This window comes from Pinus tabuliformis, chromosome 5_2 (assembly GCF_031772625.1).
Source record: "Pinus tabuliformis cultivar Carrire ecotype Pingquan chromosome 5_2, CPIR1, whole genome shotgun sequence".
NCBI lineage: Eukaryota > Viridiplantae > Streptophyta > Pinopsida > Pinales > Pinaceae > Pinus > Pinus tabuliformis.
The window spans coordinates 1,016,625,407-1,016,641,714 of record NC_142306.1 but is presented as its reverse complement, the minus strand read 5'-3'; positions in this window follow the sequence as shown (position 1 = coordinate 1,016,641,714).

Here is a 16,308-nt window from a genome sequence, read left to right as displayed (position 1 = left end):
GTGCCTTGCTTCTTAGTCACCGGTATGATATTGGACACCCAATATGTTAGAGGAATAGGATAAATAAATCCATCTTTAAGAAGTTTTTCAACTTCTCCATTGATGGTGGTCATTTTTCTACGGTGCACAGGACGAGGACGTTGGCGAATGGGCTTCACATTAAGATAAGTCGGAATTTCGTGCACAACTATACTTGGGTCGATGTCAGGAATTTCCTCATATGACCATGAAAAAACATCTCGAAACTCTTGAAAAAGATGAGTATAAAGCTTTATCTCATCAGGAGAACAAGTTACCCCAACATGAACGTTTTTAACGATACCAAGGTAAACAGAAATGTCAATAGGCATCGTTTGGGTAATATTACCCATGTTCTGTTCGGACCAAACTTCATAGGTCATGATAGCTATCTAAAGTGGTTGGGTCGGGAAACGAGAAGAGAACTTCTCAAGACAGGTAGACATGGCTCCCTAGCTAGGTAAGAATGAGTAAAGATGATGAGTGTCATTCCAAGGTGCTTCCTCAAGAGACATAATTTCCATGATACTTTCGTTAGTAGGAAAAGTCCCAATTAAGGGATCGGAAGAATCTGAAGAACCAAGCCAAGGAGATTGATCATATGCATCAAGAGACATACCCAAAGTAGTGTGATCAGTAGATACTGAGGCCAAGGCCAAAAAAATCTCCACATAATTAATCTCGGCAGGGCTTAACGGCATGACATCACCCCAGGTATCAACTTGATCAAGAGGAGGAATGATCCAAAGATCAGAATTAACCAAGATCATGTTGACTGACGCAACATGTGGAGGTGGGTGAGGAAAAATACCCATTAAGGTGGGATCTTTGAAAATTCTAGCCCCCACACTCTTGTATGGAACACCAGTATGCTTCACGTAAGGAACATTGCCATCCGAGGAAGAAGAAGCAAAGAAATATAATTGGTTGACCGTGATGATTTTCCCTTGATGAGGAAAATGGAGCATGCAGAACAGAGAGGAGGCTATAGCATGCATAACATGGGTCCAACTCCATCATAGTAGAATATTATAGTTAAGATTTGCATCAACAATTTCTACTTCAACATTAATTGTCTTACCTTTAAAGGTAATGGAAAGATTAGGAAGGACACCAAGTAGTCGAGAATCGCATCCATCAAAGGCTTCCAACGTGTTAGGTGATTGGTTCAAGGTAGGAGAATCGATCGCCTTCCAACAAGACACAGACATGATGTAGGTAAAAGCACCTTCATCAATGATGGTCTTGTGAATTGTGTTTCCATTAATGATCACTTGAATGAGAAATGCAATTTGACGAGGTAAGCATGGAACATGGTTTTCCAGATCAAAGCAAATGAGATTTGAATAAGATGGATCAACACCTCCAATGGCCGATGATAATTCTTTCTACTGAGAGGGAAAATTTTGAAGGACCTCGAGAGAAGGCATAGCTAATGGTGCTTGAGCCAAATCCTCAACAATATTGTAGTGTTGAGCAGCTCGAGCATTTGGATTATATGAGGACTTTTACAGCACACCCCAAGAGGGTGGTCAAATACCAAAATCAGGATTACGTCGCTCTATATGGAGAGGACCAGAGGTCGATAGGATAGAGGAGGAAGGGGTACTTTCTTTCTCTTTCCCTTCCATCGAGGTTTGATAATCTTTATATCTGGTAGCACATTTATAGGCGTGTTCATCATAAACACTTGGGAACTTGAGGGAGCAGAAGACTGAGGTTGGTCTACCATTTGGGTTTGTTGGGATGGAAAGGGTTCTTTTAAGATAGCTGGGGTCCCTTTTACCAAGCGATAAACTTTATATCATCTGGGACAATCTTTAGTGTAATGATCCTCCTCACAGATGAGGCATGGATACTTTGGCTTTCTTTGAGAAGCATCGCCAACAGACGACTTAGGAGGGCCTTGTTTCGGGGCATCACCTTTTGCCTCGCCTTTGCCTTTCCTTTTACCCTTAGAGGATTTGTCCGCCGTGGTAGACTTAACAATGTAAACATCATAGGTTTTACCAGGACTATGTGAATTTCAAGAGGGATCATTATAACCAGTGTCTGACACTGATTTCTGCTTGGAAGAAGATTTCGCAGGGGTATGAGACACATAACTAATCACTCCATCAACAAGTGGCGTAGCTAGAGGCTTTGATGCTATCAGATCGAATGGTCTTGGAGCTTTATGTAACATCTCGTATAATGTGCCATATTGCAAGTAGACTAGGTCCAAATACTGGGCACGAGCAATGGCTGGCTCCTCAGTAACACACCCACCCATAGCTATGTCCCTACCAATTGGGTCGATAAAGGATTTGGTGAACCTTTCTGTCAGCAACTGATCAACAATTGCAAACATGATCAGGGGACGCCAATGTATCCATTCATGGATGTGATCAGAGATATGGTTCACGATGTCTTGCTTAAGGGACGTAAGAGGATAGGTGTCAGTTTCATAGTGAATTAGCAGTTGGAAATGAGTGAGGAAATCCATAGTGAGAGAGTTAAAGTCACTATAGGTACCTCAAGGCAATTCGATGTATCATTTTGCTATAGTTCCTGTGAGATTTCTTTGAAAAAGTCATAGGTGGATAGAATCATCAACATACGAATTGGAGGAGCACCAGAGGTGATATGTCATCATGTGGGCTTGTGGATCCTCCTTCACTTTTCCCTCAAATTTGGGGAAATCACTCGGAACTTTCGTTGGAACTGGAGGCAAATAAGATGAATGAAGGATAGGATTATTGGTGAGCCTTGAAACATCTAGGGAGTTCCAATGTGGCCAAGAATTGAAATTGCATATTAAAAGGCATTTGAGGCCTCTGAGTAGACCCTGAAATTGACTATTTCTTCAACTCACTCCAAACAATTATGAAAGAAATAACTATGGAAGAAATAACTCTAAAAGAAATCTTAACACACTATGCAACTCTATTTAACTTGTTCCAAAATCAAATGAATCTGAATGAAAATGCAAAGAATCATGCTTGGCAATCTTCAAATAGAATTAAAACTAACTCACTCAATCAGGAAAGAGAACTGTAACAACTGAACAACAATGATAATCTATAGAAAATCTGAATTGAACAACAAATCTAATTGAACGGCAAATCCTAATTGAACAACAAATCTCAATTGAACGACAACTGATAATTGAACAACAAACGAGCATATAATGATAAATGATATCTAAACAACAAATGACTTATATAAGAAAATTATGGAAATCGATTAATTCTATCTCTAAGATCTATGATAACATAACTTAGAATGGACAACAATCTACTACTGAAACTAACATAACCAATCCAATCAAAGCGTTACTTAGATATATCACACAGCTAAGTTTGAATCTAAATGCACAGTAGTATGAATAAGAATTGTCAATCTTCACAATAAGCGAAATCATATTAACTTAACAGTAACAATCAGTAAAGACTAAATAGAAAATATTATAACAGAAGAAAGTAATAGAACTTCTCTTAACCAGACCCAAAGTTTCCAGAAGTCTCCGCTAAGAAATAATCAGAATATAAGTATGGATCAAACGTAGTCTTTCTTCATTAAAATAAGCAACAAGGTTACAACATCACAAAGATGACAATATTGTATGTCTCAAAAGAATAATTACAAGCTATGAAATCATGAACCCTTCCCGTTTGCCATCGGACTTATATATAACATTAAAAGAGTAAAATGGTGAAATTAGAATATGTGTGGATTTCAGGAACTTGAATAAATCTTCTTTGAAAGATAATTATCCATTACCAAAGATGGACCAATTGCTTTAAAAAGTTTCAAGTGCTAATAGAATTTCTATGTTAGATGGTCTTTCTGGATACAATTAGATCCCGTTGAGCCCAAAAACATAGAGAAAAGACAACATTCACAACTCCTTGGGGTACATTTATGTATGCAAGGATACCTTTTGGATTAACCAATGTTTGAGCTACCTTTCAGAGAGCAATGGATTTAGCATTTGTAGGTAAGATAAACAATTGTTTTGTCATTTAATTTTGATGATTTGAATTCTTTTCTAATTCTAATAAAAAACATTTAAAGCACTTGAGAAAATTTTTTGACGGATGCAGGAAGTTTGGGATTTCTCTTAATCCCAAAAAGTCCATGTTTGCACTCAAGGAAGGAAAATTTCTTGGCCATATTATTTCCAACAAAAGAGTAATCATTGATCCTAAAATAGTTTCAACTATACAAGCACTTTCATTACCAAGAAATAAGAAGGAAATTCAGGCTTTTCTTGGGAAAATAATTTTTTTAAGAAGGTTTATACCTAATTATGTTGAAATAGTTAAGGATATCACTGATATGTTAAGAAAGAATCATGAAGTTAAATGGACCATTCTAGAAAGATATGTCTTTTATTAGATTAAAAAGGCCATTTCAGAAGCCCCCATACTGGCTAGTCCAAACTATTTTGAACCATTTAGCATCTTTTCCTTTGCCTATGAAAATACCTTAGCTAGTGTTCTTTTGCAAAAGAATGAGGATGGAGATGACAAACCTATTTCCTTTTTCAATAAATTCATGAGAGATGTTGAACTTAAATATGATATCATTGAAAAATAGGCCTATTCCTTAGTCCAAGCTCTAAAAGATTTTAGAGTCTATGTCCTTCACTCTTCCATTATTTCCTATGTTCCTAATAGTGTTGTTAAAACTGTGTTAACTCAACCTGACACTAATGGAAGGAGAGGGAGATGGATTACCAAGATATTGGAGTTTGATCTTATTATCAAAAATACAAAATTAGTAAAATGTCAAGGCTTGGCTAAAATCTTAGCTGAGTTAAATGGTAAAGTCTTGGGAATTAATTCTATTTTTGAAATTCTAGCAGAGAAGAATCCATAAGAACCTTCATCTTCAATAGAGAAGAATCCACAAGAAACTTCTTCTTCAATCCAACCAACTCCGATTCACATTGAGGAGAATTTTTTGTTATCTGAATGGTACACTGATATTGTGCATTTTCTTAGAGATTTTGAGTGTCCATCTAAATTTACAAAGAATCAATGTAAAACACTGAAGTTGAAGGCCATAAAATACTGTATTATCAATGCAAATATGTATTGGAAGGATCCACTCAACATCCTTTTACTTTGCTTGATAGAAAGTGAGACAGAAGGAATCATTGATCAATTTCATGCAGGTATTTGTGGAGGACACTATGCTTGGAGGGCTACAACATATAAGATTTTAAGAGCAGGATTTTATTGGCCCACATTGTTTGCACAAGTAGGAGCAAAGGTTAGAAGTTGTACCCAATGTCAATTGTTTGCTGGAAAACAAAGATTAGTAGCACTTCCTCTAGTTCCAGTACTAGTTCAAGCACCTTTCCTACAATGGGGATTGGATTTCATTGGGGAAATTCATCCAACATCAAGTAGCCAGCACAGATGGATATTGACTACCATAGATTACTTTACTAAATGGGTAGAGGAAATTCCAGTTAGAAATGCAACTAACACTATAATTATTAAATTTATTGAAGATAATATACTGTCCAGGTTTGGATGCCCCCAACAGATAGTTACAAATAATGAAACAACATTCAATAGTGTCAAGATGATTCAATTTTGTTAGAAATATGAAAATTTGTTGCATCATTCTACCCCTTACTATCCACAAGGAAATGGACTGGCAGAGTCCTCAAACAAGAGTTTGGTTAAAGTCATTAAGAAAACACTGGAGGACCACAAAAGGAGTAGGGACATCCATCTCATATATGAAGTTTGAGCAAACAAAATCTCTCCAAAGAAATCAACATGTAAATCTCATTTTCAGCTTGTTTATGGCAAGGAAGCCATATTTCCTACACATATAGCGTTTCCTGTTATGAGGTTTTTACAATAAGAAAATGAAGAACTTGATAATTTTTTCAGAAGAATAAATTAGATTATAGAACTTAATGAAAACATAGATGAAGTTCATTATAAGCCTCAGAAATATCAGAACAAAATGAAAACTCTATTTGATAGAAAGGCTAGAGAAAGAGACTTTAAAGAAAGAGATTTAGTGTAAGATGGGATGCTAGAAGAGAGGATAAAAGAAAACATGCAAATTTTTATAATCTCTGGCTCATAAATTTTAGCATTGCATAGGTTAAAGGAAATAATAATTTTATCTTGTAGAACTTGGAAGGAGAGTATTCTTCATTGCCTATCAATGGGAAAATACTTGAAGCATTATATTCAATATTGAGGACTTCCTCATTCATTCATCATTTTTACATCACTAGAGTGTTTTATTTTACATGCAATGTGTAATTTTTTTCAACAAAGACTTCATTAGCCTGAGGAGAAGGCACGTGGATCTGCAATTTCTCTGCATCCTGCAGGAGGAAGTAGTCCCCAGTTGGAGCCAATGTTGTAACATATTTGGTTTTGATAAGTTAGTTTTTGTTTATAAAAGAGGGTATAAAAATAGAATAAAAAATGAAAATGAAATATAAAAAAAATGATGAAATGGAACCCCATCAAAAGAAAAAAAATGTATTCGTGAGAAAATTTAAATGCCACTAGAAAAGAGTAAAATTACATTGCAAATAAACTAGGGTTTTGTGTGCATCTTGTTTAAAATGCCACAACCTGATGTTTTGATTTGAATCATATAGTTTAACCATGATCAAATCATTTAAATTTATGTCTCTAGATTAGTGAATAAGTTCACCAAATTGTTTAATCTTGGTAGAACATGATTAGATAGGATAGAATAGAATAAAATTTGGCCTGATATGCTCAAAACATGGCCAAATGATGTATTAGAATAGGGTTAGAATAGGATTAGGGAAAATAAATGGCCGCTAGATCAAATGCGCCAATTCATAGATAATTTTTTCTTTAATTAGGGTTAATTACCTTTTATAGGTGATTAATATTGTATAAACAAAGCTTTATAAAGTTTAGATTAAAGTCATAAAATGACAAAAGCATTTTGTCGTGAAGTGTTATCAAGTGGATACTTTTCGACGGTGATCCTCTTCCCTACCCAGATTGGGAAGCCATTTCGCACCCCCTTCTACCGTTTCACGTTAACAGAAAGGCGGGGGGGGGAGACCAAAAAGTGCTTTCCTTTTCGGCAGGCCCATTGCAATGTGTCACCTCCTCATCACTTCATACCCAGCCCCCCTACAATACCACTTACCACTACCCCCCCCCCTGAAATCTTCTCATCCCATCTCATATATATGCCACTCCACCAATAGCTATCGCCATTTCCCATGCCTTTTTCCCACTAATCATTTTCCTCCATGTATCCCTACCCGTTCTCCTATCCATTACACTCATACCCGTTCCTCCATCCTTTCTCCCCATTCTCATTACCCACCTCTCGTTGTCCATTAATGCATACTAATCCCGTAGGATAATGATGCAATCTTAACGAAAATCCTTACGCTGTTATAAATAAACCCTCCATCCCTTTCATGTGACTCCCTTGTTTTCATCACCACTATTTGAATTGCAAGTTTTTAAAGCTTGGCTTTGGTTAAATTCTATCATAGATTGTGCCTATATTTCAAGATGACAGTGCACTCACCAATTTTTTACAGGGACTTCTCTCTGTTCAGGTATCCATTTCATCAGTATCCTGTTACTTTTCTTCCTTATCTATTAAGATATGGAACCAAAAATAAAGGACCATCCCTCTAGTAGCAGGACCCCTGATCAAGAAAATTTAAAATCCATGGATACCCTATATCTTGACCACATACCCTTAGCTAACCAATTTTTAAAGATTGTGGACACAGAGTATGAATTCGATATTTTTGAATTGCACCATTGGTTAAGACAAACCTATTAGGACTCAGAGGATGAAATTAACCTATGGGAATCCCTATTTCCCATGTTCATGTTTCCTCAAACCCATCCATTTCCTGATTTAGTTATGTGGTGTCAGGCTAGGTATAATCCCCTGCAGAGAACTATGGTAGCTCAGAATGGAGACATTCTAATATCTATCACACCTGAAACCATAAAAAAATGCTTATGATTCCTGAGAATGATTCCCTTAGCCATTTTTCTACTATTGTCCTCATGGATCTATACCATAAGCTTACATTCCCCCAAAGAGCTCAAATTTTTGAGATCTTTTTTCCAGAAGATGTTGAGCTTCCCAAGAAGAACCCTCCATATTCAGCCTCAATGTTCCCAAAAAGAGCTAAACACATTATCTCTCTGGTTTCTTTCCTGTTAGGTTACCAGACAGACCAATGGGTAGATGAACCTATCTTGGGTTATCTATCCATCTTCTCCAAAGAACACAAGCCAACATTCATGTATAATTACAGTCAATTTTTGGTTGAAAATATGCATGAACAGTTAATGAAAATCACTACTAAGGGTGTATTCAAGTATTCTTCTATGTTATTTCATATGTTCATTTTTCAACAAGGAGACATGCTACCAATAACCTTACACAAGTAGGATGATCAACAAATAAATCAATCAGTTACATAATAGACCTCATTGGTCAGGAGAAAATCAACTGAGTTTAAATTTTCAGATTTCATTGACTGTTTCATTTATCTAGTTGCATAGATTCTTAGCAGCCATAGTGAACCAAGAATCAACCCGAAGATAAAAATGATCTTGCACCTAAGTGACCAAGCTAAAATTGGAGACTGGTACCTTTACCAGAATTACACAGAGATTAGGGTATATGGTTGTGAGTTAGCTCCATACAAATTTCCCAAATATGTTCCAATGAGAATTTTCTCTTTGGAATAACTTAGGAAAAGGATCAACATGGATGAGCTACATTTTGTTTCAGGGAAAAGAAAATATCAGTTCAAGTGGGACCCTTTATTTGTAATACCAGAGCAACAGGAATGGAAGCAGATCCAATTCTCAAGAAAATGGGATTTCAACCATGTTTTACCTGGTCTTATGAGCCATTCAATATAATCACTAATTTAAGGGTGGAACTTAAAACCACACCTTATAATCACACTCCAAGACCAGAGATTGAGAAATACAGGAATCAAGAACATTGGGAGGAGAAAACACTTCAAGAAGCAGAAGAGAAAATTATACCTCCTTCTACCCTCTAGACTCCCACTTCTCAAAGTAAGTAGGATAAGAGGCCGAGAGAAGAATCATCATCTTCAGCAAAGGATACAAAGGAGTTTCTCATTCATTAGAAGAAACATAACACTGACTCTAAATGTAATACTGTTCAAGGTCAGAAAGATCCCATAGTTATTAATCTAGATGATTCACAGGTTTCTATAGGATCAGACGAAACTATCCTTAATGCTCCATCTTCCTCTTCAATTTCACAAAATTTATTGGAAATTACATAGTCATTAGGAGTAGGTGAACAAGAGGAATCAAACATTTTCACTAATTTTCTTGAAATTAAGAAAAATAATGAATCTCTGAAGGCTAATGTCTATGCTAAATTCTGGAAGCAGAAATCTACTTCACAACATAGATTGTTGACAAAATTTGACATTGAAAAGGGAAGGATGAAAATGGCATTCTTACAAGCTCAATTGCATTTCCCAAAGGCTTCTTCAGACTATAAGAAAACCATCTTTTCTTTTGATGCAAATCAAATACATCCTATTGACCAAATGGACATGCATAGATAGTCTAGGGAGATTCTTTTCTCTACCATGATTAACATGGCCATGGCACTGTTAATGTTGGAAATAATACTGAGAGGGGGAGGGGGTGAATCAGTATTATCAGATCAGATAAAACTTTTCAATTTCATACTCAGAAACATATACGCTACTTCAGTTAAGTGAACCCGCGTGTACACGCTACTGTGTCTAAAGCAACTAGCGTATATCCAGAGATCTTATGATTTAGTTAGCTTATCTTCAGTAAATGCATCAGAACATTATTAACCACATTAACAGTAAACAGGAGCAGTATAACAGAATAGATCATCACATAAAAGCCACACACATGAACACCATGATATAAGGTGGAAACCCAATGTGGGTGAAAACCACCTGCTGCAATTCGTCTCTTTCTTCTTTAATAAGAAACTTCTTTTACAATGTACTGGTGCAGTCCTTTACCAGCACGCAGGCTACAACCTGCAGAGGGCTACAACCCTCATAGCTCTTGTACTAGCCGATCCATTTACTAGTACGTAGGTGCCAACCCTACAGAAGGCTACAACTTTTACTCGTTTTCCAGCTGCTCCTGGAAGGGAGCTACAACCCCCTGGCTCTTGTACTGGCTGATATGTTTACCAGTACGTAGGTGCCGGCCTACAATCTTCCCGGGACCACGTTTCATACATTTTCATACTGGATCCATGAAATTATCACCATTGTAGTACAACCTGCATCATCAATCTCTGAATCACCCAATACTGAATCACTGAAACCCTGTCAACAACAACCAGACAACATAACAACAACCAGATCCAACTCCTTCTTCAAATATTATACTTCACATTGTATACGCTACTTGGATGAACCCAACCTGCGTGTATACGCTCTTTTACCAAAGACAACCCGCGTACAGATCTGTAAATTCAAACTTAAAACTCTGCAGCTATATCAGACATCAAAACATACCCAGATCATAACAATAAACATGCGTCAATAGATCTAGTCTATTCACAGTCAAACCATATGAAAATAATCATTCCAAGCCTTGAGATCTCGTTCCATCATCATCCTCCACATGAGTGAAACCTTGGTTCAAATCACAAACCCATAACCAGCATTTGGATCTCACACTTCCTCAGATCTTCATCATTCACACACACTCACACACCCTTTGGCCTAATGATCCTTCTCCTTATATAGCTTTAGGTCATTCACAATACCACGGTCCAAAACCATAGTAACCCAATACCATCAACTCAATACTAGGGATCAACACGTCCGTCGAGACACCATGGTCCAAAACCATAGGCACAAATTCCAAGGAATAACCGTCGTGGACCAAAGATAAGTTTTCCACATACACGCGCTTTTACTGAAGCCAAACAGCATGTACACGCGACTTGATATATAGAGAACCTGCGTATACGCGACTTGGTATATAGTGAACCTGCTTGTATACGCGACTTGGGCTTAACGAACCTGCGTGTATGAACTTTCTTGGCATGCTGTACTAAGATCTGTCCTTTGATTAAGTTGCCATCACTTGTACCAACCTCTGAGCACCTGTACCAACCTCTGAGTGAGTTGCCATCAAGGAAAACACTTGAATCATAATGCCAACAGTTAAAGTTGAGAACAACTCTTTCAAATGTACAACCATAGTTGAAGATAGAGAATGTATCCTCCTTAAAGGATAACAGGGTCAAATCATTAGAAGATTTAGTGATTAATATTGGATATGATCCTACTTATGTTAAAGATATAGAGGACATCATCAAGAAGAAGAATACAGACATCATAGTACCAAATAAATCGCTCAAATTACCTTCTACAGAGGATCCCCAAACCAAGGAGATTGAAGAAATTGAGCAACACAAAGAATAAATGCTCAAACTAATCATTGAGCGGAATATACAAATAAAGAAGATGGAGGAACGGATAGAAACTTTTCTCCAAGAAAAAGAACAACATGCACAACTATCCATAGCTCTAATTACAACTATACCAGTCATAGTGGTAGGGACAACAGGGGAATCAACATCAGCAACAATAGAGTCTACATCAACTATAGGTAATCTGAATAAATTTATACAGGAGCTGTCTCTCCAGAGATAAGAAAATGAATAGCTTCAAAAGAAATTCAAAGATCTGGAGACACAAAAGATAAAGAATGATACTCTTTATCTTGAAGAGATACAGAAGACCCATAGGCTAACCAAAAAGATTCAAGAGTTGGACGGTGAGTCATTAATGACTTATTCCTTGGCGCAATCCAAGGAAAACATTTGGGTAGATATACGTCAAGCTATAACTGAAGTTTGGCCCTCTATACAAATTATTTTTGAATAGGAAGAGCTTATTACTAGATGCTAGACAACTATTGAAGAGGTCATAGAAGCCCTTAAAGGTAAACCAAGTGAGGCTACACATATGATTAAGGTGCTCAATTGAAAAACCAGAGATGACTTAGAAGAAATTCAGATTGCAGATAGGACAGAAACCATTCTTGATATTAATAAAGTTTTGCAGAGGAAAAATCTCGTGACTCAATTGGAGACAAAGTGCCAGACTTTGAAAACTATTGTCCAGAGGTTTCATTTTAATTTGGACTTGCTCAACCAAAGATAATTTCCATGAGTAGTGGAAGCTAATGATAGATTAATCAGTTTGGAGGAGTATTTCCAAAAGCTTTACACAATTGCAACTGATAAAGCTAAATTTGTAGGTATCAAAGGTCATCTTATAGGGAAGGATTTCTTAGAGGCTTTGAACTTTGATTTAATGATCAAACATGAAATTAAACATATCTTTGTCAATGAGCCTACTTTTGAAAAGTATACCGAGTTGGATGAAGTATACAGGAAATTAATTAATCTTTCTATACCAAGTGAAGATAGATGGGATCACCTGTGTGAAATGATTTGAGTAACTTTCATCACTAATTGACTGACAGTAAGGGCACACATTTTGGGGGCCAGATCATCAACAAATTCCTTGAATATAGTGCTAGCATCTTAGCAGTTTTTGGATTGCTATATTTTTGTAATACTTTATATTTTGTTAATGTATCTTTCTAGAAAATCAATATTTTGTATAAATAACTCTTCCTTCGAGTTATTATGGGTTGAACCCTTGGATGAGATTTTTAAAGCAGAATTGTAATCAAACTAGGGATTGGATTCAAATTAATAAAAAGATTTTGGATTTTCCTCAAATAGTTTGTGTCCTTGTGAGTTTTTCTCATGTTTTCGTTTCATTATGTTATTGTTCATGTATTTAACTTTTAATGGAGAACCCCGAGTAAGATTAAAATGAATGTCAGTTTATCTGAAATCATCGACGAAGTTATAATCAATAATTAGATATTAGTTTATATAATTGTCTGTTATTATAAACTCTTCTATATCTATAAATTGTCACACCCATCCTCATAAAATTAAATACATTTTGTGAGCACGTAAGCATTGTTTAGCTTCACTCTGTATTACAATTAACTAAATACTTAGTTTGAATATTAAGTAATTTATAACCCTTTCAACTCTACTATTCATTCAACTAAAAATAAATTAACTGCTTAGAGGCAAACAAACATCCCTTTCATTAAATTCAGCATTGTTAAGGTTTAAGCACATGTCTTTAACTGTTCATAACATTGCTCATCCAAAAAACCTTAAAACAACAAAACATTTTAGATGCTCTGGCATGATTAATTAATCTAGAATTATATAAGATTACAACACCTATCACCTAGAGCTACGTAACGCATAGTTACTGGGTCCTCTCACCCATCCTGTCACTTGTCCCAGGCTCAGTTCATGGATAATAATGCATCATATTAGACTAGGGAGTTTTCGGATTGAGGTCGTCCCGTCATGAGTGAATTTCAGGAAAAGGTACACTATCAAGTCATGGTGAGATGATGAAGAAGGAGAAGAAGGAAGGAAGCATGCCTAAATACTCACTTGTAGTTGAATGGACAAGGGGACCTACCAAGAGCAAGCACAGGAACACAAGTGTGCAACCACCTTCCAAGACCAAAGATCATTGAAGACCCCGCATTACCAAGATATGCAGAGGAGAAGAGAAAGGATATCTAAGAACACATATAGCACCTAGCAACAACATTGACTTAACAATGTCGCATCATCAAGCTAGTCCTTGTCAGCAGTGTAATGTCAATCCATGTCATGAGTTTGTCATATGCCACATCACTATTGTGGGTCATGTATATTTTAAACCAAATGTATTGTAATGTTGAAGTCCAATGGACACACATGAATATGAAGAGTCATGTAAGTTGAAAAGTTATAGGAATTTGAACAGTCATGGGGGTAGTCAAAGAGTCACAAGGGGTAAGCATCACCCCTTGGTTATATATTGTTGGGATAGGGTCCCCTAGGGTCGATTTTGGGGTTTAAAGCCCAAGTTTTGGGGCAGAATTCCCAAGTTTTTGTATGTATCTACATTTTGTGGCCACGGAGTGCAAAGATGTAAAGTGTCATAAAGGGTTTCCACCCTTCGGTTATGTATGTTGTGTCGGCTTTAGAAGACCTACCCATGGTCTGTGGACCATGGGATTGCATGAAAGGGAGAGTCTTAGAAGAGTCTAAGGCAGCTTTGGAGTAATAGATGATGCATGTAATGGGTCATTATCGAAAAGAGCGAAGAGTCTTAGAGTAGAAGAGAGGCTCTACAACTGTGTGCATAAAGGCCTAGGGTAGGAGTCCGCAACTAAGTGCGCGGAGCCCTACAGCTGAGTGCGCAGGGTAGTCAGATTCTGTAAGAAGATCTGAAGCATTAATAAAGAATGTTATTATGGAATTATCTATGTTTTGATCTATCTACTTCTATTATGAATGAATGTGATTATGTGATGCTAAATAATGGGTTTATGATTTAATGTTATATTGATGCGCGGATCTATATGTTTAAATTATTATCTATCCGCAAATAATAATATCTATTTACACGAAGAATATCTTAATTCTTATTGAAGTTATCATATACTAAGCTGATCTGGGTAAATACAGAGGTGAGGGTAATTACAAAAGCGCATAAGTAGATAAATCCCCTGTTTAGGGTCCACGAACAATAGTCGTCGACCTTTGCGGAGGTCTATAGACTGATTAAGGGAAGTATATCGATAATCCCTAAAGGGCTTATCGATCTGCACGAAGGCAGAGTTAGGGAACAAAACGACATCACTACCATCTCTAGGTGTGTAAACTTGGTTCCAACATCCCCCCATATTGCTTTGGGTGAGACTTCAGTCCACGCTCCGTGGATTGATGCTGAAAGGGCCAGTAGTGTAGGGATTTGTTTGGCTAATTAACGTTGAACCTAGGTTAGGGCCCAATAAGCCAAAAAATGGTTTCGTTGCCAAGTAAGGTAGCTCATCCATCCGTGATGGCTTGCCCATTCTCTGACATCCATCACATGCCTTACAGTAAGCCTTAGAATCCTTATGCAGTGTCGTTACAACCATTCAAGAAATGGGCCATTGATTTTGTAGGCCCGATTAAGACTCCAGGAAAGAAGACAAGTGCGCGGTATATCATCACCATCATGGAGTATTTGACCAGATGGGAAAAGGCACAACCCGTGAAGGACTGTACAGGGGAAACAATAGAAAAGTTTCTCTTTGAATATGTGCTAACTAGGTTTGGTTGCCCAAAGATTTTGATGAGTGATTGTGGTACACATTTCCTTAATGAAACGATCAGCGCACTGACAGAGGAATTCCAAGTTTATCATCAAAAGAACATGCCATATCACCCGCAGACTAATGGGATGGTTGAAGCATTTAATAAGACATTGGAGAACATGCTGACGAAGGTTTGCAGTGCACAAAGGAATGATTGGGATGTGCACATATCCACGCTGCTATGGGCTTACAAAACTACTTCCAAGAAACTAACTAGATAGACACCCTTCAGGCTAGTTAATGGCGTTGAAGCTGTGATGCCATTGGAGTATATTGTACCTAGTCTACGCATAGTGGCATTCACAAGAATGGCAGATCACGAAGCCCTAGAAGAGAGTCTCGCACAACTGACAGAGCTTGAAGAAGATAGGTTTTTGGCTGGCTTCCATCATCAAGTTTAGAAGGAGCGCAAAAAGGCATGGCATGATTGACACATCAAAATGTGCATCTTCAGGGTAAAAAATTTGGTTTTATTATATGATAGCAAGTTTTAAAAATTTCCAGGAAAATTTTAGATGCATTGGCTGGGGCCATATGCCATCAAAGAGATTGTCGATGGTGGAGTAGTTCAACTAGTGAAATTGAATGGAGATCCATTTCCTAGAAATGTAAATGGCAGTCAATTGAAGCCATAAACCAGGGATCCAGCCAGACGACTATATGATGGAAGCATAGCCTTAGCACTCCAGGTAGCTGAAAGGAGGGGTGAGACTATAAACTACACTGCCTGGGTTGCAGGGCTACGCGACTGGGGGATTGTGCGGGATGGAAGAATGTCACAACATCAGCAAAAGCTTGAAGGGAGCTATGGTATAGGAGGAGAGACTGTACAAGGCATCCAAAAAGTGACCGTTATGATCAATGTTCATGATTTGATAGTGAGAAAATGTCTAAGAGGAGTGGGGGGGCAACATTTAAGGCATAATTTAAATGCAAGATCTTTGAAAACCTGCCACCAATCTAGCATTTATAAATGAATCTTGAGGGGGAACAATCGAATTTG